The sequence below is a fragment of the Triticum aestivum genome, chromosome 5B (assembly GCF_018294505.1).
Source record: "Triticum aestivum cultivar Chinese Spring chromosome 5B, IWGSC CS RefSeq v2.1, whole genome shotgun sequence".
Classification (NCBI taxonomy): domain Eukaryota; kingdom Viridiplantae; phylum Streptophyta; class Magnoliopsida; order Poales; family Poaceae; genus Triticum; species Triticum aestivum.
The window spans coordinates 644,980,960-645,008,544 of NC_057807.1; positions in this window are offsets into that span (position 1 = coordinate 644,980,960).

Genomic DNA, 27,585 nt, shown 5'->3' on the forward strand with positions numbered 1-27,585 from the left:
TAGGAATAGGCTCAGTAATTGGCTCAGGAACTGGCTCAGGAGGTAGCTCGGGAGGTAGATCGGGAGGTGCCCAATTATTTTCATTAGCCAACATATTATTCAATAGAATTTCAGCGTCATCCGGTGTTCTTTCCCTGAAAAGAGAACCAGCACAACTATCCAGGTAATCTCTGGAAGCATCAGTTAGTCCATTATAAAAGATATCAAATATTTCAGGTTTCTTAAGAGGATGATCAGGCAAAGCATTAAGTAACTTGAGAAGCCTCCCCCAAGCTTGTGGGAGACTCTCTTCCAAAATTGTATATTTCCCTCAAAGCATTTTGTTTCTTATGAGCAGGGAAATATTTAGCAGAGAAGTAATAAATCATATCCTTGGGACTTTGCACACAACCAGGATCAAGAGAATTATACCATATCTTAGCATCACCCTTTAACGAGAACGGAAATATTTTGAGTAAATAAAGATAGCGCGATCTCTCATTAATCTCTCATTATTAGTAAACAGGGCAGCTATATCATTCAACTTAGTAAGATGTGCCACAACAGTTTCAGATTCATAGCCATAAAAAGGATTGGATTCAACCAAAGTAATTATATCTAGATCAACAGAAAAATCATAATAATCCTTATCGGGAACACAAATAGGTGAAGTGGCAAAAGCAGGGTCGGGTCTCATTCTATCTCTAAGAGATTCTTTACCCCATTTAATTAGCAACCTCTTAAGTTCATATCTATCCTGGCAAGCAAAAATAGCGGCAGAAGATTCTGCATCAAAAAGATAACCTTCAGGGATATGAGGCATATTTTCATCATCACTCTCATCATTGTATTCAGGTGCAATAATTTCTCTTTCTTTAGACCTAGCAATTTGCTCATCAAGAAATTCGCCAAGGGGCACAGTAGTATCAAGCATAGAAGTGGCATCATCAATAACATGCGACATATCAGAATTCATAGCGCTAGCAGGTTTAGGCGTCGCAAGCTTACTTATAACAGAAGGAGAATCTAGTGCAGAGCTAGATGGCAGTTCCTTACCTCCCCTCGTAGTTGAGGGCAAAATCTTGGTCTTAGCATCTTTCAAGTTCTTCATAGTGTCCAGCAGATATAAATCCCAAGTGACTAAAAGAATAGAGCTATGCTCCCCGGCAACGGCGCCAGAAGATAGTCTTGATAACCCACAAGTATAGGGGGTCGCAACAGTTTTCGAGGGTAGAGTATTCAACCCAAATTTGTTGACTCGACACAAGGGGAGCCAAAGAATATTCTCAAGTATTAGCAGCTGAGTTGTCAATTCAACCACACCTGGAAACTTAGTATCTGCAACAAAGTGTTTAGTAGCAAAGTAATATGATAGTGGGGGTAACGGTAACGAAAGTAAAGACAGCAAAAGTAATGTTTTTGGTATTTTGTAGTGATTGTAACAGTAACAACGGAAAAGTAATTAAGCGAGAACCAGTATATGGAAAACTCATAGGCACCGGATCAATGATGGATAATTATGCCGGATGTGGTTCATCATGTAACAGTCATAACATAGGGTGACACGGAACTAGCTCCAGTTCATCAATGTAATGTAGGCATGTATTCCGAATATAGTCATACGTGCTTATGGAAAAGAACTTGCATGACATCTTTTGTCCTACCCTCCCGTGGCAGCGGAGTCCTATTGGAAACTAAGAGATATTAGGGCCTCCTTTTAATAGAGAACGAGAACAAAGCATTAGCACATACTGAATACATGAACTCCTCAAACTATGGTCATCACCGGGAGTGGTTCCGATTATTGTCACTTCAGAGTTGCCGAATCATAACACATAGTAGGTGACTATAGACTTGCAAGATAGAATCAAGAACTCACATATATTCATGAAGACATAATAGGTTCAGATCTGAAATCATGGCACTCGAGCCCTATTGACAAGCACTAAGCATAGCAAAGTCATAGCAACATCAATCTCAGAACATAGTGGATACTAGGGATCAAACCCTAACAAAACTAACTCGATTACATGATAAATCTCATCCAACCCATCACCGTCCAGCAAGCCTACGATGGAATTACTCACGCACGGCGGTGAGCATCATGAAATTGGTGATGGAGGATGGTTGATGATGACGACGGTGACGAATCCCCCTCTCCGGAGCCCCAAACGGACTCCAGATCAGCCCTCCCGAGAGAGATTAGGGCTTGGCGGCGGCTCCGTATCATAAAACGCGATGATTTCTTCTCTCTGATTTTTTCCTCCCCGAAGGCCAATATATGGAGTTGGAGTTGGCGTCGGAGGGCCACCAGGGGGCCCACGAGGTAGGGGGGCGCCCCCCACCCTCGTGAGAAGGGTGTGGGCCCCCTGGTCTTCATCTTTTGCGAGGATTTTTCTTTATTTTTTCTAAGGCGTTCCGTGGAGTTTTAGGACATTCCGAGAATCTTTATTTTCTGCACAAAAACAACACCATGGCAGTTCTGCTGAAAACAGCGTCAGTCCGGGTTAGTTCCATTCAAATCATACAAGTTAGAGTCCAGAACAAGGGCAAAAGTGTTAGGAAACGTACATACGACGGAGACGTATCACGGCCCGGTTATTACGAACCATTTTTCCCAGCCTGCCACTACACGTATCGCGAGGCGGTTTTATTGGCACGCCTTGTCGAAGCACAGATCGTGTTCCCCTTATCACGGTATTCTCATCAACACGGGTGTGGGTAACCCAACTGCGCCATCAATATGACGCTTGGGAAATAAGCGAGTTTACAGGGAAAGTGGGGAGGCGCACAGTTTCTACCGCCTTTATAAAGAGATAAGGATTCCCCTTTTCACCCACGCCTTCTTGTCCCTCTGATCATCCATTCCCTCTCGCTCGAGCTCTAGCACCCAAGCCCTCACATCCTCCGCAAAGTCATTCAAGCATGTCCGGAGTCGGAGGCAAGTGGATGGCCTCTTCCATCACGGAGGAGGACATAACGAAGCTACGGGAGGCCGGATACCTGGCCGCAAACATCGCGCACACGCTTCCGGCCGAGGGGCAGATCATCCCCACCCCGAAACCTCGGGAGAGGGTAGTGTTCCTCTCTCATTACATCCGCGTACTGGGATTTCCCCTCCAGCCATTCGTCCGCGTGCTTATGTTTTACTACGGGCTCTATTTTCATGATCTGGCCCCCAACTTCATCCTCAACATCTCGGCGTTCATTGTCGTGTGCGAGGCTTTCCTCCGTATCCTGCCCCACTTTGGCCTATGGCTGAAGACCTTCAATGTGAAGCCAAAGGTGGTGGGCAGCCAGCAAGTGGAGTGCGGGAGTGCCATAGTGGGTAAGATGCCCAGTGTCACTTGGCCCGAGGGCTCCTTCGTGGAGACCGTAAAGGGGTGGCAATCAGGGTGGTTCTACATCACCGAGCCATGCAACGCCAACTGGGCAGCGGCCCCCAAATTTGATCCAGCGCCCCCATGTGGCTCACCTCCTGGACAGAGAAGGGCTTAGCCTGGGGGTCCGCGGTAGAGCTGTCCGAACTTTGGAACTATGTCCGGAACATGAAAAGCAAGAAGATCAAGCTCGTCAACATAGTATAGGTTATGCTCTTCCGCCGGATCCTTTGGTCCCAACAAAGGGTTTGCAATCTGTGGGAGTTCAACCCGGCCGAACACCAGACACTACAAGAGATCTTCGGCATGACACACGAAGACATCTGGAAATTGTTGTTCAAGACCAACGAGGTACCACCAACCATAACCGAAGACCGCAGACTCAGCATCAAGCGCCCCACCAATCCGGTAAGTTCATGTGTTTTGCAGGATGTGCTTTTCATCAGCACATCTAGAGGAGGATCCTAAGCCTTTTACGTTGTTTCTGCAGGATTGGGTAGTAGTAGCGGAGAGGATCGACTGCCCGGCTCCGTTACAGGAAGATCCAGAGTCGGAGCTTCTAACAAGGATGTTGTTTCCGGTGCCCTATGAGGTGCCGGAGAAGAAGGCCAAGAAGACGACCGTGGGGACCAGGAAAGGTATCCGGTGCAAGGTTGTATCGGACTCGTCGTCTGAGCACACCGAGATGCACTCCTCCCACGAAGACAGGGAGGAGGAAGAAGAAATCCCCCCTCCCCCAACCGGGAGGGAGAATAAGAGGAAGGCCACCCCACAGGGGCAGGCCAGAATGCCTAAGAAGGGAAAGACATCCCTTCCGGACCACTCCACCATGGCCGCCTACAGCGACTAGAGTGGTTGCCCAGGGACAAGCCCCTTGCGAAGTTGTAAGTATCCGTACTCCATAGTACTTTCAGTCTATTTAGCTTCACTGCTTCTTGTAATGTTGAACACGCATATGCAGTCTGGCCAAGTCCCACATCGAGGTATCCTCTTCGGAGGAGTCCCTGGACCCGTCGGTGATGAACAGCGAGTCACTCCCGACGGCCTGCTCCCCAGGCCTATGGATGACACTGAAATGTTGTCCCAGAGGATGCCGGACCAGGGGGAGAAAGTTCTGGGGATGCCCCAAGGCGAGATCCCAGCCACCGGACACATGGGGGGAAAGACCCCTATGGACTCTAATACCGGGGGCCGCAGTGAATTTGGCCCCCAGCCGAAGACGGCTTCGGAACCCTCGGAGGTTCCGAACTCAGGCAGGCAGCCCCTCGCTAAGGATGGCAAGCCACCTGTATTGATGACCTTTGTCCATCCAGATGCGTCGGATAACTTGCTAGAAGTGCTTCCCGGCGCTTCCATTGATGACGAACACCATACTCTTATGAGTGTGGTGATTGAGAAGGTCCGGTCTGCCAAAAACGGATTGTCCGAAGCCTGCGCCAGCCTCCTAACATGATTTGAGGTAGGTAACAAAAGTGTAAGAAAATATCACATTATAGACAGTAGCCCCTGATACTCTGTTTGGTGTTCGGAAAGAAAAGCCAAACAGAGGGTCAACTGATATCCGCAGGAGTCTAACAGAAAATGTCTACGTGAACAAGCAGGCGTTGCTGCTGGCTATTGTCGCTCGTACTGCAGAGGTCTCCAGACTGAGGCGGGACCTGGAGCGAGCCGAATGAGAGCTCAGCCTCGTGAAGAGGCAGCTCGATGAGAACAAAGGTAAGGGATACCCCGTCAGTGTGTTATATAAAGGAAAAATCATTGATGCTAACAGAAGCATCATCAATTTTAATAGGGGCCGCGACCGAAGTGGCGGCCCTTAAGAAAGCGATGTCCGAGGCTGAAGACAAGGCGGCCAAGGAGCGCACCGAGCGTCGGAAACAGGAGGCTCGAGTTAATGAGGTCCAGCAAGAGCTCTGCTACGTCTTGAGCTAGCGTTGGTTTTCCCCGAAGAGGAGAGGGTGATGCAGCAAGTGTAGCGTAAGTATTTCCCTCAGTTTTTGCGAACCAAGCTATCAATCCAGTAGGAGGCTCCTCCAAAGTCCCACGCACCTACACAAACAAACTGAGAACTTGCAACCAACACAATAAAGGGGTTGTCAATCCCTTCACGGCCACTTGCAAAAGTGAGATCTAATAGAGATAGTATGATAAGATAAATATATTTTTGGTATTTTATGATATAGATGCAAGAAAGTAAAGATGCAAATAAAAGTAGATTGAAAGAAAATATGGTAAGAGATAGACCCGGGTGCCATAGGTTTCACTAGAGGCTTCTCTCGAGAGCATAAGTATTACGGTGGGTGAACAAATTACTGTCAAGCAATTGATAGAAAAGCGAATAATTATGACGTTATCTAGGCATGATCATGTATATAGGCATCACGTCCATAACAAGTAGACCGACTCCTGCCTGCATCTACTATTATTACTCCACACATCGATCGCTATCCAGCATGCATCTAGAGTATTAAGTTCATAAGAACGGAGTAACGCATTAAGCAAGATGACATGATGTAGAGGGATAAACTCATGCAATATGATATAAACCCCATCTTATTATCCTTGATGGCAACAATACAATACGTGTCTTGCAACCCTTTCTGTCACTGGGTAAGAACACCGCAAGATTGAACCCAAAGCTAAGCACTTCTCCCATGGCAAGAAAGATCAATCTAGTAGGCCATACCAAACCGATAGTTCGAATAGACTTGCAAAGATAACTCAATCATATATAAAAGAATTCAGAGAAGATTCAATTAATATCCATAGATAAATCTGATCATAAACCCACAATTCATTGGATCTCGACAAACACACCGCAAAAAGAGATTACATCGAATAGATCTCCACAAGAGAGGGGGAGAACATTGTATTGAGATCCAAAAAGAGAGAAGAAGCCATCTAGCTAATAACTATGGACACGTAGGTCTGTGGTAAACTACTCACAACTCATAGGAGGGGCAAGGATGTTGATGTAGAGGCCCTCCGTGGTCGATTCCCCCTCCGGCAGAGTGCCGGCAAAGGCTCCAAGATGGGATCTCGCGGATACAGAAGGTTATGGTGGTGGAAATTGTGTTTCGTGGTGCCCCTGGATGTTTTCGGGGTCCATGGATATATATAGGAGGAAGAAGTACGTCGGTGGACGCCCAAGGGGCCCACGAGACAGGGGGGCGCGCCCTCCTATCTTGTGGGGCCCTCGGAGCTATCTTGACTTGCGCTCTGGCTCTCCGGATCAGATTTGTTCCAAAAATAACGCTCCCGAAGGTTTCATTCCGTTTGGACTCCGTTTGATATTCCTTTTCTTCGAAATACTGAAATAGGCAAAAAAACAGCAATATGGCTGGGCCTTGGTTAGTAGGTTAGTCCAAAAATGATATAAATGTGTAGAATAAAGCCCATAAACATCCAAAACAGGTAATATAATAGCATGGAACAATCAAAAATTATAGATACGTTGGAGACGTATCAAGCATCCCCAAGCTTAATTCCTGCTCGTCCTCGAGTAGGTAAATGATAAAAAGAGAATTTTTGATGTGGAATGCTACCTAGCATAATTCATAATGTAATTTTCTTTTATTGTGGCATCAATGTTCAGATCCAAATAATACAAAATAAAAGTTCATATTGACATAAGAAACAGTAATACTTCAAGCATACTAAGCAAGTAATCATGTCTTCTCAAAATAGCATGGCCAAAAGAAAGTTATCCCTACAAAATTATATAGTCTGGCTATGCTTCATCTTCATCACACAAAGTATTTAATCATGCACAACCCCGATGACGATCCAAGCAACTGTTTCATACTTTAATAATCTCAAACTCTTTCAACTTTCACGCAATACATGAGCGTGAGCCATGGACATAGCACTATATGTGGAATAGAATGGTGGTTGTGGAGAAGACAAAAAAGGAGAAGAAAGTCTCACATCAACTAGGCGTATCAACGGGCTATGGAGATGCCCATTAATAGATATCAATGTGAGTGAGTAGGGATTGCCATGTAACGGATGCACTAGATCTATAAATATATGAAAGCTCAACAAAAGAAAACTAGTGGGTGTGCATCCAACTTGCTTGCTCACGAAGACCTAGGGAATTTTGAGGAAGCCCATCATTGGAATATACAAGCCAAGTTCTATAATGAAAAATTCCCACTAGTATATGAAACTGACAACATATGAGACTCTCTATCATGAAGATCATGGTGCTATTTTGAAGCACAAGTGTGGAAAAAGAGATGGTAGCATTGTCCCTTCTCTCTTTTTCTCTCATTCTTTTTTTTCTTTTTTTTTGGCCTTTCTCTTTTTTTTTGTAAAGTCCGAAGTCTCATCCCGACTTGTGGGGGAATCATAGTCTTCATCATCCTTTCCTCACTAGGACAATGCTCTAATAATGAAGATCATCACACTTTTATGGATTTACAACTCAAAGCTAGAACAAGATATGACTCTATGTGAATGCCTCCGGAGATATACCGGGATATGCAATGAATCAAGAGCGACATGTATGAAGATTATGATAGTGGCTTTGCCACAAATACAATGTCAACTACATGATCATGCAAAGAGCAATATGACAATGATGAAACGTGTCATAATAAATGGAACGGTGGAAAGTTGCATGGCAATATATCTCGGAATGGCTATGGAAATGCCATAATAGGTAGGTATGGTGGGTGTTTTGAGGAAGGTATATGGTGGGTGTATGGTGCCGGCGAAAATTTGCACGGTGCAAGAGAGGCTAGCAATAATGGAGGGGTGAAAGGGTGCGTATAATCCATGGACTCAACATTAGTCAAAAGAACTCATATGCTTGTTGTAAAAATTTAGAAGTCATCAAAAACCAAAGCACTACGTGCATGCTCCTAGGGGGATAGATTGGTAGGAAAAGACCATCGCTCGTCCCGACTGCCACTCATAAGGAAGACATTCAATAAATAAAATTGTGCTCCAACTTCATCACAAAGTGGTTCACCATACGTGCATGCTACGGGAATCACAAACTTCAACACAAGCATTCTTTAAATCCATAATTACCCAACTAGCATGACTTTAATATTACTACCTCCATATCTCAAAACAATTATCAAGCATCAAATTGATCATAGCATCCAATTCACTTTCTATGATAGTTTTTATTATACCCAACTTGCATGCTCATCATTCTAGGACCAAATTAAAACCATAGCAAATACCATGCTGTTATAAGAGACTCTCAAAATAATATAAGTGAAGCATGAGAGACTAGCAATTTCTATAAAATTAATCCACCACCATGCTCTAAAAGATATAAGTGAAGTACTAGAGCAAAAACTAACAAGCTCAAAATATATAAGTGAAGCACATAGAGTATTCTAGAAAATTCTAATCAAATAGGCTTCTCCCAAAAGGTGTGTTACAGAAAGGATGATTGTGGTAAACTAACAAGAAAATACCAATATAATACACGATGCTCCAAGTAAAACACATATCATGTGGCGAATAAAAATATAGCTCCAAGTAAAGTTACCAATGAACGAAGACGAAAGAGGGGATGCCTTCCTGGGGCATCCCCAAGCTTAGGCTTTTGGCTATTCTTGAATATCTTGGGGTGCCTTGGGCATCCCCAAGTTTAGGCTCTTGCCACTCTTTATTCCATAGTCCATAAAAGCTTTACCCAAAACTTGAAAACTTCAAAACACAAAACTCAACAGGAAATCTTATAAGCTCCGTTAGTGAAAGAAAATAAAACCACCACATAAGGTACTGTAATTAACTCATTATTTATTTATTTTGGTGTTAAACCTACTGTATTCCAACTTCCTTATGGTTTATAAACTAATTTATTAGCCATAGATGCATTGAAATAAGCAAACAACACACAAAAAACAGAATATGTCAAAAACAGAACAGTCTGTAGCAATCTGTAACTAACGCAAACTTCTGGAACTCTAAAAATCCTACCAAACTAGGACGTACTGGAAAATTTGTTTATTGATCAGAAGAAAAAAGAATCAATGCAAAATCTCTTTTCTGTGATTTATTGAATTTTTTCTCGTGAGCGCAAAGTTTCTGTTTTTAAGAAGAATCAAATCAACCATCATCATAGTTTATCCTATAGGTTCTACTTGGCACAAACACTAAACAAAAGATAAAAACACATCTAAACAGAAAGTAGAAACAAAATTTAGCACTAAACAGGAACAAAAACAAATAACATAAAGAAAACTGGGTTGCCTCCCAACGAGCGCTATCGTTTAACGCCCCTAGCTAGGCATAAAAGCAAGGATAGATCTAAGTAGTGCCATCTTTGGCATTTGATTCATAAGTAGCACGCATGATAGATTCATAAGGTAATTTGACTTTATTTCTTGGAAAGTGCTCGATGCCTTTCTTTAAGGGAAATTAGAATCTAATGTTCCCTTCTTTCATATCGATAATCGCACCAATCATTCTAAGGAAAGGTCTACCAAGAATAATAGGGCAAGAAAGATTGCAATCTATATCAAGAACGATAAAATCTACGGGAACCAAATTTATATTTGCAACAATAAGATCATCTTTGATCCTTCCCATAGGCTTTTTAATGGTGGAATCCTCAAGGTGCAAATTTAAAGAGCAATCATCAAGATCATGGAAATCTAGAGTATCACATAAAGTTTTCGGAATTGTGGAAACACTAGCACCCAAATCACACAAAGGAAAACACTCAAAATCTTTAATTCTAATCTTTAGAGTAGGTTCCCACTCATCATTAAGTTTTCTAGCTATAGAAACTTCCAAATTAAGTTTTTCATCATAAGATTGCATCAAGGCATTGTCGGTGTACTAGAGTAGGGGTACCCTAGTATCCCGAACTTGTGCACGGGCAGTTGCAGCGCCGTGCGGCAAGGCTTGCCGGACGATCGCCAGAGTCCTCCGTGGGTTCCTTTGGAGCCATTCAAGAACAAAGCATTCAAGATGAAGAGACAAGGCCCCGGCAAGAGGATCTTGCCGGGAAGAGACAAGGCCTTGGCAAGAGGAGCTTGCCGGGAAGGCCAACCACGGCACTTCAAGAAACTTGCCGCGATGCACCACACGTCCCGGCAAGGTCCGGTGAAGCGACAAGCTTCTGGACTCGACAAGACGACGACCCCGACAAGGTACTCGCCGGGGGCCCGCTGCCACTCTGAACCCATGCTCCAGCGCACCCACCCGCGTGTCGCCATGAGGCTTCCTCAGGGGCGCGTGGCGGGAGCCTGTGCAGCCAGGGGTACGCGGTGGCAAGCGGAGATGAAGAGAAGGCCATCGTGGCAAATGGTGGCGCTCCTAACGGTCACTTTTTGCACTGTTTAGGCAACTCAGACGGGCATTCAATGACCTTGTCCCCTGCCGTCAGAGTTAGGTAGGGTGCACTGTGTCCACAGTAGCGGTAGCTGCACCTACTGCATCCTTTTCCATTTTTACCCTTCTAGTCTACGTTGCCACCTGTCGGTGACCCCTTGAAAGTATAAAAGGAGGCCCAAGCGCAACGTAGAAGGGGTTCGGCTCATTCGAAACATCAGGAACACTCTCACGCTCGGTCTGGCAGCGTCCATCGCTCCTGAGCAAGAATTCAATACACACAAACAAGCAGCAGTAGGGTTTTACGCATCCGTGCGGCCCGAAGCTGGGTAAAACTGCTCGCGTGTACTGCCTCGATCCGCTCTTTGTGCAGCCTCCGCCCCCCTCCGAACCGAAAGGGGCCCGGTCCCCATAGGTGTTGGTGGATCAGTTTCACCTATGGGGACCGGGCCCCTTTCGGTTCGGAGGGGGGAGGAGGCTGCACAAAGAGCGGATCGAGGCAGTACACGCGAGCAGTTTTACCCAGCTTCGGGCCGCACGGATGCGTAAAACCCTACTGCTGCTTGTTTGTGTGTATTGAATTCTTGCTCAGGAGCGATGGACGCTGCCAGACCGAGCATGAGAGTGTTCCTGATGTTTCGAATGAGCCGAACCCCCTCTACGTTGCGCCTGGGCCACCTTTTATACTTTCAAGGGGTCACCGACAGGTGGCAACGTAGACTAGAAGGGTAAAAATGGAAAAGGATGCGGTAGGTGCAGCTACCGCTACTGTGGACACAGTGCACCCTACCTAACTCTGACGGAAGGGGACAAGGTCATTGAATGCCCGTCTGAGTTGCCTAAACAGCGCAAAAAGTGACCGTTAGGAGCGCCACCGTTTGCCACGATGGCCTTCTCTTCATCTCCGCTTGCCACCGCGTACCCCTGGCTGCACAGGCTCCCGCCACGCTCCCCTGAGGAAGCCTCATGGCGACACGCGGGTGGGTGCACTGGAGCGTGGGTACAGAGTGGCAGCGGGCCCCCGGCGAGTACCTTGTCGGGGTCGTCGTCTTGGCGAGTCCAGAAGCTTGTCGCTCACCGGACCTTGCCGGGACGTGCGGTGCATCGTGGCAAGTTTCATGAAGTGTCGTGGTTGGCCTTCCCGGCAAGCTCCTCTTGCCGGGGCCTTGTCTCTTCCCGGCAAGATCCTCTTGCCGGGGCCTTGTCTCTTCATCTTGAATGCTTTGTTCTTGAATGGCTCCAAAGGAACCCACGGAGGACTCTGGCGATCGTCCGGCAAGCCTTGCCGCGCGGCGCTGCAACTGCCCGAGCACAAGTTCAGGATACTAGGGTACCCCTACTCTAGTACACCGACAGGAGCCCCCAGGCCTGGGCCACACACGGTGCCGAGCGCTGTTGGGCCAGGCCCAAAACAGGGCACGGGCACGTGCGGAGCCTGGGTTATGCCGAATCTAACTCCGTATCCACCGCGCCTCCCGTAACGGCACGCGTCAATCGCGGAGTCGTGGGAGAGATCGTGGGTGGTTGTTTATTTGGAAGGCCGAAATGTCCGCCCTGTCCCTCTTTATAAGCAGGGGAAACAGGGGCATTTCCCCCACCTTCGCCCTTCGCTGCTGCAATCTCAGAAATCTTCGCCGCCCTCCTCTGCTTGCAGAGTTGAAAAAGGGCAGCGCTCCGCCCCCTTCGCTGCCGCCACCACCGGCGCCGTCGATCTCCCCCACCGCCTCCACCATGCCTCCGAAGCCTGGGAAGGGGAAGGCCACAAAGGCCGCGGCCGCGAAAGCTGTGAAGTCGACCGAAGCGCGGCGGCTTGAGGCGCAGCGGCTTGAGGCGCTGCGGAAGGAGCGGGCCACTTTCCCCCCCCCCCCCGACCTCTCCGCGAAGGAGCTGAGGGAGTGGTACTATCTCTTCTGGTCGACGGAGACACGGGCGCATCCGCGCACGACGGTACTCTCCGCCGTCGCCTCGCAGGCAGCTCCAGTTGGCGGATATCCTTTCTTCGCCGTGTTCTTCTACTGCGGGCTCTGCCCGCCACTCTCTGATTTCTTTTGCGACGTCATGAACACCTATGGACTCCACCTCCTTGACTTCACCCCCAACGTCGTTCTGACCATGGCAGTTTTTGCCCATCTATGCGAAAACTTTGTCGGAGTCCACCCCAACGTAGCTCTCTTCCGCCATTTCTTTATGCCTCGTGTCGAGAGAGGGGAACCTCTTGCTAGCGGGATCGCCTGGATCTCGCGGGCCGGCAAGAAGGAGACCTATCTAGAGGGGGAGCTCCGCAGCAAGTGGGACGAGTGGAGAGCAGATTGGTGCTGGGTTGTAGAAGAGAGCCCGCAGCCGTTCACTGCCCTGCGCCAAGCCCCAGCAGTGCGTGGCAATGACTGGAGCGCTCTGTCCGTGGACGACGACAAGCTGAAGATCGCCACCACTCGGATCTTTCGTCTCAGGCTTGCCGGGCTGACTGTAGGAGCTGTCGGTGCAGATTTCCTTCGCCGGCGCATCGCCCCTCTACAGGCGAGGGGGAGACCCGCCTGGGAATTTGGAGGCCCGGCAGATATCATGAGGTTGCGCCCAGGCCTCAACTTCAATTTCACCGTCATAGAGCTGGACGGGATACTCAAGGAGATATTCAAGCACGACCCACAGCATCCCGAGTGGTTCAGGTTGCCGGCAGGCGTCGTTCCTCTGTGCAACAACTCCTCGCGCGACCGCATCTGCGCCATGATGCCGTTGTGTGATTCGCACGGGATCGCTCCAACTTGGCAAGAGCCTGCCGGAGACATTGTACAGCAGTTCTTCGACAGCCTAGTGGAAGTAGCGGTCAATGCTGACGACAAGAAGCTCCTCACCCGCGACACCACCGATCAAGAGATGGAACGCATCGCCACCAGGGCGGAAGAGGCGGCGGCAGCCGCAGCCGCGGGTGAATTTGGGTTCACGGTGGAGGAAGCGGACGCGGCATCGGCAATGAGTCTTGCTGAGCGGGAGTGGCCCGAAGACGAAGAAGAGCTTGCCGCGCCCGACGCCGAGTTGAGTGAGTCCGCCGAGGGTGCGAGCGGCCCGCCATCTCCGGGGAGCTTGCCGGGAACAGGGCCCGGAATGCAGCCCCCAGTGCAGCCAAGAAGGCGCCTCCGCAGGATCGGGGACGCAGCAGGGCGGCAAGCTGGTCAACAGCCGCAGCGCCGCGCGACGCGCTCCGCCGCGGCAAGTACGGTTGCCGCGGGTGCGCCTCCCGCCGCAGTGGCAACTGGGGCGGGGTCATCTCGGGCTGGCGCCGCAGTCTCGGCCAAGCAGACATGCAAGGAGGTGCAGAAGAAGATGGTGCAGCGCCCAGTTTACTTTGTCAGCTCCCTTCTCCAGGGGGCTAGGTCGAGGTACTCTGGTGTGCAAAAATTGCTTTTCGGCCTTCTCATGGCCTCGAGAAAGCTGCGCCATTACTTCCAGGCACACGAGATCACAGTTGTCACTCGCTTTCCGTTGAAGAGGATACTGCAGAATCTAGAAGCAACAGGCAGGATTGTCGAGTGGGCATTGGAACTGTCAAGCTTTGGCCTCAAGTTTGAGAGCACTGCAACGATCCAAAGCAGGGCATTGGCAGAGTTCATAGCAGAGTGGACGCCAACCCCAGACGAAGAAATTCCAGAGACGAGCATCCCCGTCAAGGAGACAAGCAAAGAGTGGCTGATGTACTTTGATGGTGCCTTCTCGCTGCAAGGCGCCGGCGCAGGCGTGCTGCTTATCGCACCCACCGGAGAGCACCTCAAGTACGTAGTTCAGATGCATTTTCCCAAGGAGCAAGCAACGAACAATATCGCAGAGTATGAAGGTTTGCTTGCCGGACTCAGAATCGCGGTAGACCTTGGGATCAACAAGCTCATTGTTAGGGGTGACTCGCAGTTGGTCGTCCGCCAAGTAAACAAAAGCTATCAGAGTCCGTTGATAGAAGCATATGTTGATGAAGTAAGGAAGCTAGAAGCACACTTTGACGGCCTACAAATGGAACACGTTCCACGAGCTCAGAACGATATTGCTAATGGCCTGTCAAAGTGCGCAGCACTAAAGTTACCTGTGGAACCAAGGATTTTTGTGCTCAAGCTGACTCAACCATCCGTAACACCGTCGACTGGACAGAGAAAGAAGAGGAAGTTGGTTTCTGATGACTACTTTTCGGCAGAGCTTCCCGAAGCCGCCGCCAAGAAGGTCCTCAAGATCGACGCCAAGAGTGCTGAGGGGCAGTCTGCTCCGGCAAGCCTTATGGTTTGTTCCGTTGAAGCAGATGCTCACGATAAGTTTTGCTCCGGCAAGCTTGCCGGGGAGCATCAAGCTCCGGCAGGGCCGCAAGTCCTTGCCGTAGAAGCAGATGTTCCCGCAGAAGCAGATGTGCCTTTAGTCCTTGTTGTCGAGCCACAAGCTCCAGCATGGGCACAGCAGATTGTCCATTTCCTTCAGACAGGAGAGCTTCCCGAAGAGTAAGAAGAAGCGGAAAGAGTAGCCCGGCAGTCAAGTATGTACAAGTTTGTCGACAACACACTGTACAGAATAAGACTCAACGTTGTGAAATTGAAGTGCATTCGCCGGGAAGATGGACAACAGCTGTTGGCAGAGATACATGGAGGCATATGTGGTCACCACATTGGCGCAAGAGCACTTGCCGGCAAAGCATTCCGACAAGGTTTCTTCTGGCCGACAGCCCTCCAGGATGCAACTGCACAAGTAACCAAGTGTGAAGCGTGCCAGTTCCATTCCAAATAGATACACCAGCCAGCTCAAGCTCTCCAGACGATGCCTTTATCCTGGCCATTTTCGGTCTGGGGGCTCGACATCCTCGGCCCCTTTCCCCAAGCTGTCGGGGGCTTTGAGTTCTTGTACGTCGCCATCCACAAGTTCATAAAGTGGCCGGAAGTGGAACCAGTGAGGAAGGTGACAGCACAGTCAGCAGTCAAGTTCTTCAGGTCGATTGTTTGCCATTTCGGGATCCCTAACAGGATCATCACCGACAACGGCACGCAATTTACGAGCCGCACCTTCATGCAATACGTCCAAGATCTTGGCGCCAAGGTCTGCTTCGCTTCTGTTGCTCATCCGAGAAGCAACGGTCAAGCGGAGAGGGCAAATGCTGAAGTGCTGCGAGGCCTCAAGACCAAAACTTTCGACAGGCTGCACAAGTGCGGAAGAAACTGGATCGAGGAGCTGCCGGTGGTTCTTTGGTCAATCAGGACGACGCCAAATCGAGCCACTGGCCAGACACCCTTCGCTCTAGTCTACGGAGCGGAGGCAGTTCTCCCCACGGAACTCATTTACGGGTCACCTCGAGTGCTCGCTTATGATGAGCTTGAGCAAGAGCAGTTGCGCCAAGATGACGCGCTGCTCCTTGAGGAAGACCGTCTTCAGGCTGCTGTGCGAGCCGCTCGCTACCAGCAAGCTTTGCGTCGCTACCATAGCCGCAAAGTTAAAGCCAGGAGCTTCGAGGAAGGCGACCTTGTTCTTCGGCGTGTTCAGTCCGCCAAGAATTCAAACAAGTTGACGCCGAAGTGGGAAGGCCCTTATCGGGTGAAACGAGTCACTAGGCCCGGCGCTGTCCGCCTTGAGACCGAAGATGGCATTCCGGTGAGCAACTCCTGGAACATTGAACATCTTCGTAAGTTTTACCCGTAGGGCGCGGTTGCCGGAAGCTTTTTCGGTAACCACCTTTTGTACAAGTCTTGCCGTTGTTGCATGTAATCCTTTGTACAAAGCCGGGCGCAAACCCCGTGCACCAGTAAAGTTCATGTGCCCCGCACATCTTGTCAGTTTTTATGCTATAATCCTTTTTTGCATATGTTATCTGACACTTTGTGCAGCACCAGACCCCGGTAAGCGATAACGAGCCCAAGGCTCCATATCATTACTTTATTTCTCTGTTTCTTTCTCAAAAGAAGGAAGGTTCCCTCGCCCACAAGGTTTACCAGGGGGGGAAGGAGAATATTATGGTGTGGACCAGGCCATTCAAGAAAGTTTCTCCTTGCCGGGAAGCAGACGACGGAAAAGCTAAGTTGCTAAAGTTTGAGCAATCAGTTTTTTAAGTTTTTGAGTTATTTCCTTGAACGACCGTGCTTTGTATGGAAAACCTGTGCGCGGAGGAACCAACTCGTAGCTAGCTGCGCCCTTACTTTGTTTCGAGTCCGCTCAACAACTTAAGTGAGCTGCAACTAGTTGCGACAAGGTTGCTTGTCGGTAGCGACCCCGCCAGCAGGCTGCTGAAGTTCCGCACTCGGCGCTCGCGGCAAGGGTGCCTGCACCGGCAAGTTTCCCTAGAAAGCGTAGGGCAGAACCATACAAAGCCAAGAGTCGAGTAAAGGAAGTAACACAGCAATTTTTTTCCTAAGATAGAGTTATATTACAAAAATAACTTGTCGCGCGTCTAATAAAGTGTTCCCATGACATGACTGGCAACGACAAGAAAAGAAGAAAACGGACGGCCTAATCTACGCGACCACCGTCAACCCTTTTGACCTCGTTCACCCTGTCCACAATGGGTGCGACGAGGGCCTTAAGTGCGTCAAGATCAGCGTCCGCCGGCAGCCTCTTGAGGACGTTGGTGAGGTTGAGGCCCGGATTGCGGAAGGCCACCTTCACCAGCATCTTCTCCAGAACTCCGGCACAGATTGAGCGTGACTCGTCGGCCAACTGCTTTGGGATCCGTTCCCGAAGTTGCTAGAGCGCCGCCGCCACGCCTTTGAAGAACAGAGTGAGCTTGGCGCTGGGTTGGAGGTTCTCGTCGGAGGAGTACCCGAAGCCTTCCACCCCCAATTGCACCATCTCCTCTTCGATGACTACAGCAATGTTCACGAGGCCCTCCGTCCAGAGCTCCACAGTATCTCTGAGAAGATTCTGGGTTTCGGCGGCCCTCGCTAGCAGCGCCTCGTTGGCCTTGATATCCTTCTTCAAGTCCGCCTCCCGTTTCTTGGCGCCGTCCAACGTCTCCGTCAGGGTGGCCAGCTTCAGCTCCAGATCAGCATTGGAATTCTTGGCGGCGCGCAGCTCTTTGCCCTTCTCGGAGAGTTGGCCCTGCAGCTCACCGTGGGCAAGGGCGTCCTTCTCGCGCTCCAGCTTGAGCGCGGCAAGCTCTTCGCCGCCCACCTTTAGATCAGCCTCCAGCTGCGCCACCTTTACTTCCAATTCCTTCTTGGCGGTCTCGGCAGCCGCAGCCGCATCCTTTGCCTCTTGGAGCGACCCGCCAAGTGCCCGTTCGCGCGCGGCAAGCTCCTCCTTGTGGCTGTCGAGGTTCACTTTCCGCTGAGTCAGCTCGCCTTCTCGCGCATATAGCTTCTCGCCGGTGAGCCGCTGCTGCTCTTCAGCTTCGGCCTTCTCGAGGAGGAAGGCCTTCCGCTCTTCAGCAAGCTGCTCCCGCTCCTCCGCCAAGGCCCGGAGAGCTTCCTGGCAAAAACCCCGGAGCTCCTCCGCGCGCTTCTCTATATCCACGCTCGCTTTCGCGATGAGCGCATCCCGGGACTCCAACTTGACTTGACGGGCGCGATAGAGCGCCAGCAGCCTCCGCAGCAGCCGCTCCTCCTCGGGCACGTCACTGCTGCTTCCCGGTGCATCAACGATCGACAACCCGGCGGAGGCAAGCACCTCCCCATCCAAAACTTCTCCTTCCACCGGCGCCTTGGAGCTCGACGCCCAAGGGAGCTTGATGAAGATGCCCTCGCCAGCCTTCAGATAGGCGCCGGGCTGGGGCTCCTCAGAGCCTGACGCTGCGGCAGCGGCGGAGGGATCGGCGGTCGGTGCAGCGCCTGACGCTCCTGCGGCCTCAGGGCCGTCAGTGCGATCGCCAGATCCCCCGCCAGCCTCCTCGGCGGCAGCCTTGGCGGCCTCTTCACCGGCAGGCACATCGGCACCAGCTCCGTCTTCGGCGGCCGCGGCATCATTAGTGTTGCCGCGCGCGTCCTCTCCGCCGCCCGCCTCGGTCTCCATCGGATCCGCGGAGGGTGGACCTGACGACCGGAGAAGAATGAGAAGTCAAACAAGCACTCAAGAAGAAAAATCAGCAGAAGAATACAAAGAAAGTTTCGGGCAGGAAGGATTACCTGTGCTGGGAATCCGCTGTCATAAGCTCCACCACCGGCGGATCGTTAGCGCTGTCCCTTGCCGGAGACTCCTCCCTTGCCGGAGGCTCCTCCCTTACCGGAGAATGCTCCCTTGCCGGGGAGTCCGCCCTTGGCGGCGCAGTCGAAGAAGACGACGAGTCGGAGGAGATCACCATGCCCTCCTGATGAAGCTGTTCTGCTCCTATGCAAACAAACCAGTGATTAGATGTCAACAAAGGAAAAGAGCAACCACGCGCACCCAGAAGCAGAAAGTAAACCATATGCTTACGCTGGGGGCTGCGCTGGGGCTGCTCTGCGAAGTGATGGCCGGATCCGGCAAGGTGGTCTCGGGCGCGCCTCCTGTCGTCGCAGTGGGCTCGTCCTCGATGACCACCACCTGAGCCTTGGCCCTCTTCGCCGCCCTCTGAGCCAGAGTCATGAAAAGGGAGAGTCCAGGGTGGGTCAGATCAGATGCAAGACAGGAATGGCAAGTTGAAGAACTACAAGAACAACAAGGGAATCTTACTCTTCTTCCTCTTCCTCGTCGGAGCTGAGCGCGGAGAGGTCGAAGTTCGGCCCACCTCCGGCGCGACGAGGTGGAGGGGTGGGATCCCTTGGCCGCTTGGCGGGGACTGCGGCGCCAGCCCGAGATGACCCCGCCCCAGTTGCCACTGCGGCGGGAGGCGCACCCGCGGCAACCGTACTTGCCGCGGCGGAGCGCGTCGCGCGGCGCTGCGGCTGTTGACCAGCTTGCCGCCCTGCTGCGTCCCCGATCCTGCGGAGGCGCCTTCTTGGCTGCACTGGGGGCTGCGTTCCGGGCCCTGTTCCCGGCAAGCTCCCCGGAGATGGCGGGCCGCTCGCACCCTCGGCGGGCTCACTCAACTCGGCGTCGGGCGCGGCAAGCTCTTCTTCGTCTTCGGGCCACTCCCGCTCAGCAAGACTCATCGCCGATGCCGCGTCCGCTTCCTCCACCGTGAACCCAAATTCACCCGCGGCTGCGGCTGCCGCCGCCTCTTCCGCCCTGGTGGCGATGCGTTCCATCTCTTGATCGGTGGTGTCGCGGGTGAGGAGCTTCTTGTCGTCAGCATTGACCGCTACTTCCACTAGGCTGTCGAAGAACTGCTGCACAACGTCTCCGGCAGGCTCTTGCCAAGTTGGAGCGATCCCGTGCGAATCACACAACGGCATCATGGCGCAGATGCGGTCGCGCGAGGAGTTGTTGCACAGAGGAACGACGCCTGCCGGCAACCTGAACCACTCGGGATGCTGTGGGTCGTGCTTGAATATCTCCTTGAGTATCCCGTCCAACTCTATGACGGTGAAATTGAAGTTGAGGCCTGGGCGCAACCTCATGATATCTGCCGGGCCTCCAAATTCCCAGGCGGGTCTCCCCCTCGCCTGTAGAGGGGCGATGCGCCGGCGAAGGAAATCTGCGCCGACAGCTCCTACAGTCAGCCCGGCAAGCCTGAGACGCAAGATCCGAGTGGTGGCGATCTTCAGCTTGTCGTCGTCCACGGACAGAGCGCTCCAGTCATTGCCACGCACTGCTGGGGCTTGGCGCAGGGCGGTGAACGGCTGCGGGCTCTCTTCTACAACCCAGCACCAATCTGCTCTCCACTCGTCCCACTTGCTGCGGAGCTCCCCCTCCAGATAGGTCTCCTTCTTGCCGGCCCGCGAGATCCAGGCGATCCCGCCGGCAAGAGGTTCCCCTCTCTCGACACGAGGCATAAAGAAATGGCGGAAGAGAGCTACGTTGGGGTGGACTCCGACAAAGTTTTCGCATAGATGGGCGAAAACTGCCATGGTCAGAACGGCGTTGGGGGTGAAGTCAAGGAGGTGGAGCCCATAGCTGTTCATGACGTCGCAAAAGAAATCAGAGAGTGGCGGGCAGAGCCCGCAGTAGAAGACCACGGCGAAGAAAGGATATCCGCCAACTGGAGCTGCCTGCGAGGCGACGGCGGAGAGTACCTTCGTGCGCGGATGCGCCCGCGTCTCCGTCGACCAGAAGAGATAGTACCACTCCCTCAGCTCCTTCGCGGAGAGCTCGGGGGGGGGGGAAGTGGCCCGCTCCTTCCGCAGCGCCTCGAGCCGCTGCGCTTCGGTCGACTTCACAGCTTTCGCGGCCGCGGCCTTCGTGGCCTTCCCCTTCCCGTACTTCAGAGGCATGGCGGAGGCGGTGGGGGAGATCGACGGCGCTGGTGGTGGCGGTAGCGACGGGGGCGGAGCGCTGCCCTCTTTCAACTCTGCAAGCGGAGGAGGGCGGCGGAGATTTCTGAGATTGCAGCAGCGAACGGCGAAGGTGGGGGAAATGCCCCTGTTTCCCCTGCTTATAAAGAGGGACGGGGCGGACATTTCGGCCTTCCAAATAAGCAACCACCCACGATCTCTCCCACGACTCCGCGATTGACGTGTGCCGTTACGAGGGGCGCGGTGTATACGGAGTTATATTCGGCATAACCCAGGCTCCGCGCGTGCCCGTGCCCTGTTTTGGGCCTGGCCCAACAGCGCTCGGCACCGTGTGTGGCCCAGGCCCGGGGGCTCCTGTCGGTGTACTAGAGTAGGGGTACCCTAGTATCCCGAACTTGTGCACGGGCAGTTGCAGCGCCGCGCGGCAAGGCTTGCCGGACGATCGCCAGAGTCCTTCGTGGGTTCCTTTGGAGCCATTCAAGAACAAAGCATTCAATATGAAGAGACAAGGCCCCGGCAAGAGGATCTTGCCGGGAAGAGACAAGGCCCCAGCAAGAGGAGCTTGCCGGGAAGCCCAACCACGGCACTTCAAGAAACTTGCTGCGATGCACCACACGTCCCGGCAAGGTCCGGTGAAGCGACAAGCTTCTGGACTTGACAAGATGACGACCCCGACAAGGTACTCGCTGGGGGCCCGCTGCCACTTTGAACCCACGCTCCAGCGCACCCACCCGCGTGTCGCCATCAGGCTTCCTCAGGGGCGCGTGGCGGGAGCCTGTGCAGCCAGGGGTACGCGGTGGCAAGCGGAGATGAAGAGAAGGCCATCGTGGCAAACGGTGGCGCTCCTAACGGTCACTTTTTGCACTGTTTAGGCAACTCAGACGGGCATTCAATGACCTTGTCCCCTGCCGTCAGAGTTAGGTAGGGTGCACTGTGTCCACAGTAGCGGTAGCTGCACCTACCGCATCCTTTTCCATTTTTACCCTTCTAGTCTACGTTGCCACCTGTCGGTGACCCCTTGAAAGTAAAAAAGGAGGCCCAAGCGCAACGTAGAAGGGGTTCGGCTCATTCGAAACATCAGGAACACTCTCATGCTCGGTCTGGCAGCGTCCATCGCTCCTGAGCAAGAATTCAATACACACAAACAAGCAGCAGTAGGGTTTTACGCATCCGTGCGGCCCGAAGCTGGGTAAAACTGCTCGCGTGTACTGCCTCGATCCGCTCTTTGTGCAGCCTCCGCCCCCCTCCGAACCGAAAGGGGCCCGGTCCGCATAGGTGTTGGTGGATCAGTTTCCAGCAGGATCGCGGACGCAGCAGGGCGGCAAGCTGGTCAAAAGCCGCTGCGCCGCGCGACGCGCTCCACCGCGGCAAGTACGGTTGCCGCGGGTGCGCCTCCCGCCACAGTGGCAACTGGGGCGGGGTCATCTCGGGCTGGCGCCTTGCCGTAGAAGCAGATGTTCCCGCAGCAGCAGATGTGCCTTTATTCCTTGTTGTCGAGCCACAAGCTCCAGCATGGGCGCAGCAGATTGTCCATTTCCTTCAGACAGGAGAGCTTCCCTAAGAGCAAGAAGAAGCGGAAAGAGTATCCCGGCAGTCAAGTATGTACAAGTTTGTCGACAACACACTGTACAGAATATGACTCAATGGTGTGAAATTGAAGTGCATTCGCCGGGAAGATGGACAACGGCTGTTGGCAGAGATACATGGAGGCATATGTGGTCACCACATTGGCGCAAGAGCACTTGCCGGCAAAGCTTTCCGACAAGGTTACTTCTGGCCTACAGCCCTCCAGGATGCAACTGCACAAGTAACCAAGTGTGAAGCGTGCCAGTTCCATTCCAAACAGATACACCAGCCAGCTCAAGCTCTCTAGACGATCCCTTTATCCTGGCCATTTTTGGTCTGGGGGCTCGACATCCTCGGCCCCTTTCCCCGAGCTGTCGGGGGCTTTGAGTTCTTGTACATCGCCATCGACAAGTTCACAAAGTGGCCGGAAGTGGAACCAGTGAGGAAGGTGACAGACAGTCAGCAGTCAAGTTCTTCAGGTCGATTGTTTGTCGTTTCGGGATCCCTAACAGGATCATCACCGACAACGGCACACAATTTACGAGCCGCACCTTCATGCAATACGTCCAAGATCTTGGCGCCAAGGTCTGCTTCGCTTCTGTTGCTCATCCGAGAAGCAACGGTCAAGCAGAGAGGGCAAATGCTGAAGTGCTGCAAGGCCTCAAGACCAGAACTTTCGACAGGCTGCACAAGTGCGGAAGAAACTGGATCGAGGAGCTGCCGGTGGTTCTTTGGGCGATCAGGACGACGCCAAATCGAGCCACTGGCCAGACACCCTTCGCTCTAGTCTACGGAGCGGAGGCAGTTCTCCCCACGGAACTCGTTTATGGGTCACCTCGAGTGCTCACTTATGATGAGCTTGAGCAAGAGCAGTTGCGCCAAGATGACGCGCTGCTCCTTGAGGAAGACCGTCTTCAGGCTGCTGTGCGAGCCGCTCGCTACCAGCAAGCTTTGCGTCGCTACCATAGCCGCAAAGTTAAAGCCAGGAGCTTCGAGGAAGGCGACCTTGTTCTTCGGCGTGTTCAGTCCGCCAAGAATTCAAACAAGTTGACGCCGAAGTGGGAAGGCCCTTATCGGGTGAAACGAGTCACTAGGCCCGGCGTTGTCCGCCTTGAGACCGAAGATGGCATTCCGGTGAGCAACTCCTGGAACATTGAACATCTTCGTAAGTTTTACCCGTAGGGCGTGGTTGCCGGAAGCTTTTCCGGCAACCACCTTTTGTACAAGTCTTGCCGCTGTTGCATGTAATCCTTTGTACAAAGCCGGGCACAGACCCCGTGCACCAGTAAAGTTCATGTGCCCCGCACATCTTGTCAGTTTTTATGCTATAATCCTTTTTTGCGTATGTTATCTGACACTTTGTGCAGCACCAGACCCCGGTAAGCGATAACGAGCCCAAGGCTCCATATCATTACTTTATTTCTCTGTTTCTTTCTCAAAAGAAGGAAGGTTCCCTCGCCCACAAGGTTTACCAGGGGGGGAAGGAGAAGATAATGGTGTGGACCAGGCCGTTCAAGAAAGTTTCTCCTTGCCGGGAAGCAGACGACAGAAAAGCTAAGTTGCTAAAGTTTGAGCAATCAGTTTTTTAAGTTTTTGAGTTATTTTCCTTGAACGACCGTGCTTTGTATGGAAAACCTGTGCGCGGAGGAACCAACTCGTAGCTAGCTGCGCCCTTACTTTGTTTCGAGTCCGCTCAACAACTTAAGTGAGCTGCAACTAGTTGCGACAAGGTTGCTTGTCGGTAGCGACCCCGCCAGCAGGCTGCTGAAGTTCCGCACTCAGCGCTCGCGGCAAGGGTGCCTGCACCGGCAAGTTTCCCTAGAAAGCGTAGGGCAGAACCATACAAAGCCAAGAGTCGAGTAAAGGAAGTAACACAGCAATTTTTTTGCCTAAGATAGAGTTATATTACAAAAATAACTTGTCGCACCTCTAATAAAGTGTTCCCATGACATGACTGGCAGCGACAAGAAAAGAAGAAAACGGACGGCCTAATCTACGCGACCGCCGTCAACCCTTTTGACCTCGTTCACCCTGTCCACAATGGGTGCGACGAGGGCCTTAAGTGCGTCAAGATCAGCGTCCGCCGGCAGCCTCTTGAGGACGTTGGTGAGGTTGAGGCCCGGATTGCGGAAGGCCACCTTCACCAGCACCTTCTCCAGAACTCCGGCACAAATTGAGCGTGACTCGTCGGCCAACTGCTTTGGGATCCATTCCCGGAGTTGCTGGAGCGCCGCCGCCACGCCTTTGAAGAACAGAGTGAGCTTGGCGCTGGGTTGGAGGTTCTCGTCGGAGGAGTACCCGAAGCCTTCCACCCCCAATTGCACCAGCTCCTCTTCGATGAATGCAGCAATGTTCACGAGGCCCTCCGTCCAGAGCGCCACAGTATCTTTGAGAAGATTCTGGGTTTCGGCGGCCCTCGCTAGCAGCGCCTCGTTGGCCTTGATGTCCTTCTTCAAGTCCGCCTCCCGTTTCTTGGCGCCGTCCAACGTCTCCGTTAGGGTGGCCAGCTTCAGCTCCAGATCAGCATTGGAATTCTTGGCGCGCGCAGCTCTTTGCCCTTCTTGGAGAGTTGGCCCTGCAGCTCACCGTGGGCAAGGGCGTCCTTCTCGCGCTCCAGCTTGAGCGCGGCAAGCTCTTCGCCACCCACCTTTAGATCAGCCTCCAGCTGCGCCACCTTTACTTCCAATTCCTTCTTGGCGGTCTCGGCAGCCGCAGCCGCATCCTTTGCCTCTTGGAGCGACCCGCCAAGTGCCCGTTCGCGCGCGGCAAGCTCCTCCTCGTGGCTGTCGAGGTTCACTTTCCGCTGAGCCAGCTCGCCTTCTCGCGCGTACAGCTTCTCGCCGGTGAGCCGCTGCTGCTCTTCAGCTTCGGCCTTCTCGAGGAGGAAGGCCTTCCGCTCTTCAGCAAGCTGCTCCCGCTCCTCCGCCAAGGCCCGGAGAGCTTCCTGGCGAAAACCCCGGAGCTCCTCCGCGCGCTTCTCTATATCCACGCTCGCTTTCGCGACGAGCGCTTCCCGGGACTCCAACTTGACTTGACGGGCGCGATAGAGCGCCAGCAGCCTCCGCAGCAGCCGCTCCTCCTCGGGCTCGTCACTGCTGCTTCCCGGCGCGTCAACGATCGACAACCCGGCGGAGGCAAGCACCTCCCCATCCAAAACTTCTCCTTCCACCGGCGCCTTGGAGCTTGACGCCCAAGGGAGCTTGATGAAGATGCCCTCGCCAGCCTTCAGATAGGCGCCGGGCTGGGGCTCCTCAGAGCCTGACGCTGCGGCAGCGGCGGAGGGATCGGCGGTCGGTGCAGCGCCTGACGCTCCTGCGGCCTCAGGGCCGTCAGTGCGATCGCCAGATCCCCCGCCAGCTTCCTCGGCGGCAGCCTTGGCGGCCTCTTCACCGGCAGGCACATCGGCACCAGCTCCGTCTTCGGCGGCCGCGGCATCATCAGTGTTGCCGCGCGCGTCCTCTCCGTCGCCCGCCTCGGTCTCCATCGGATCCGCGGAGGGTGGACCTGACGACCGGAGAAGAATGAGAAGTCAAACAAGCACTCAAGAAGAAAAATCAGCAGAAGAATACAAAGAAAGTTTCAGGCAGGAAGGATTACCTGTGCTGGGAACCGCTGTCATAAACTCCACCACCGGCGGATCGTCAGCGTTGTCCCTTGCCGGAGACTCCTCCCTTGCCGGAGGCTCCTCCCTTACCGGAGAACACTCCCTTGCCGGGGAGTCCGCCCTTGGCGGCGCAGTCAAAGCTGACGACGAGTCGGAGGAGATCACCATGCCCTCCTGATGAAGCTGTTCTGCTCCTGCGCTAACAAACCAGTGATCAGATGTCAACAAAGGAAAAGAGCAACCACGCGCACCCAGAAGCAGAAAGTAAACCATATGCTTACGCTGGGGGCTGCGCTGGGGGCTGCTCTGCGAAGTGATGGCCGGATCCGGCAAGGTGGTCTCGGGCGCGCCTCCTGTCGTCGCAGTGGGCTCGTCCTCGATGACCACCACCTGAGCCTTGGCCCTCTTCGCCGCCCTCTGAGCTAGAGTCCTGAAAAGGGAGAGTCCAGGGTTGGTCAGATCAGATGCAAAACAGGAATGGCAAGTTGAAGAACTACAAGAACAACAAGGGAATCTTACTCTTCTTCCTCTTCCTCGTCGGAGCTGAGCGCGGAGAGGTCGAAGTTCGGCCCACCTCCGGCGCGACGAGGTGGAGGGGTGGGATCCCTTGGCCGCTTGGCGGGGACTGCGGCGCCAGCCCGAGATGACCCCGCCCCAGTTGCCACTGCGGCGGGAGGCGCACCCGCGGCAACCGTACTTGCCGCGGCAGGAGCGCGTCGCGCGGCGCTGCGGCTGTTGACCAGCTTGCCGCCCTGCTGCGTCCCCGATCCTGCGGAGGCGCCTTCTTGGCTGCACTGGGGGCTGCGTTCCGGGCCCTGTTCCCGGCAAGCTCCCCGGAGATGGCGGGCCGCTCGCACCCTCGGCGGGCTCACTCAACTCGGCGTCGGGCGCGGCAAGCTCTTCTTCGTCTTCGGGCCACTCCCGCTCAGCAAGACTCATCGCCGATGCCGCGTCCGCTTCCTCCACCGTGAACCCAAATTCACCCGCGGCTGCGGCTGCCGCCGCCTCTTCCGCCCTGGTGGCGATGCGTTCCATCTCTTGATCGGTGGTGTCGCGGGTGAGGAGCTTCTTGTCGTCAGCATTGACCGCTACTTCCACTAGGCTGTCGAAGAACTGCTGCACAACGTCTCCGGCAGGCTCTTGCCAAGTTGGAGCGATCCCGTGCGAATCACACAACGGCATCATGGCGCAGATGCGGTCGCGCGAGGAGTTGTTGCACAGAGGAACGACGCCTGCCGGCAACCTGAACCACTCGGGATGCTGTGGGTCGTGCTTGAATATCTCCTTGAGTATCCCGTCCAACTCTATGACGGTGAAATTGAAGTTGAGGCCTGGGCGCAACCTCATGATATCTGCCGGGCCTCCAAATTCCCAGGCGGGTCTCCCCCTCGCCTGCAGAGGGGCGATGCGCCGGCGAAGGAAATCTGCGCCGACAGCTCCTACAGTCAGCCCGGCAAGCCTGAGACGCAAGATCCGAGTGGTGGCGATCTTCAGC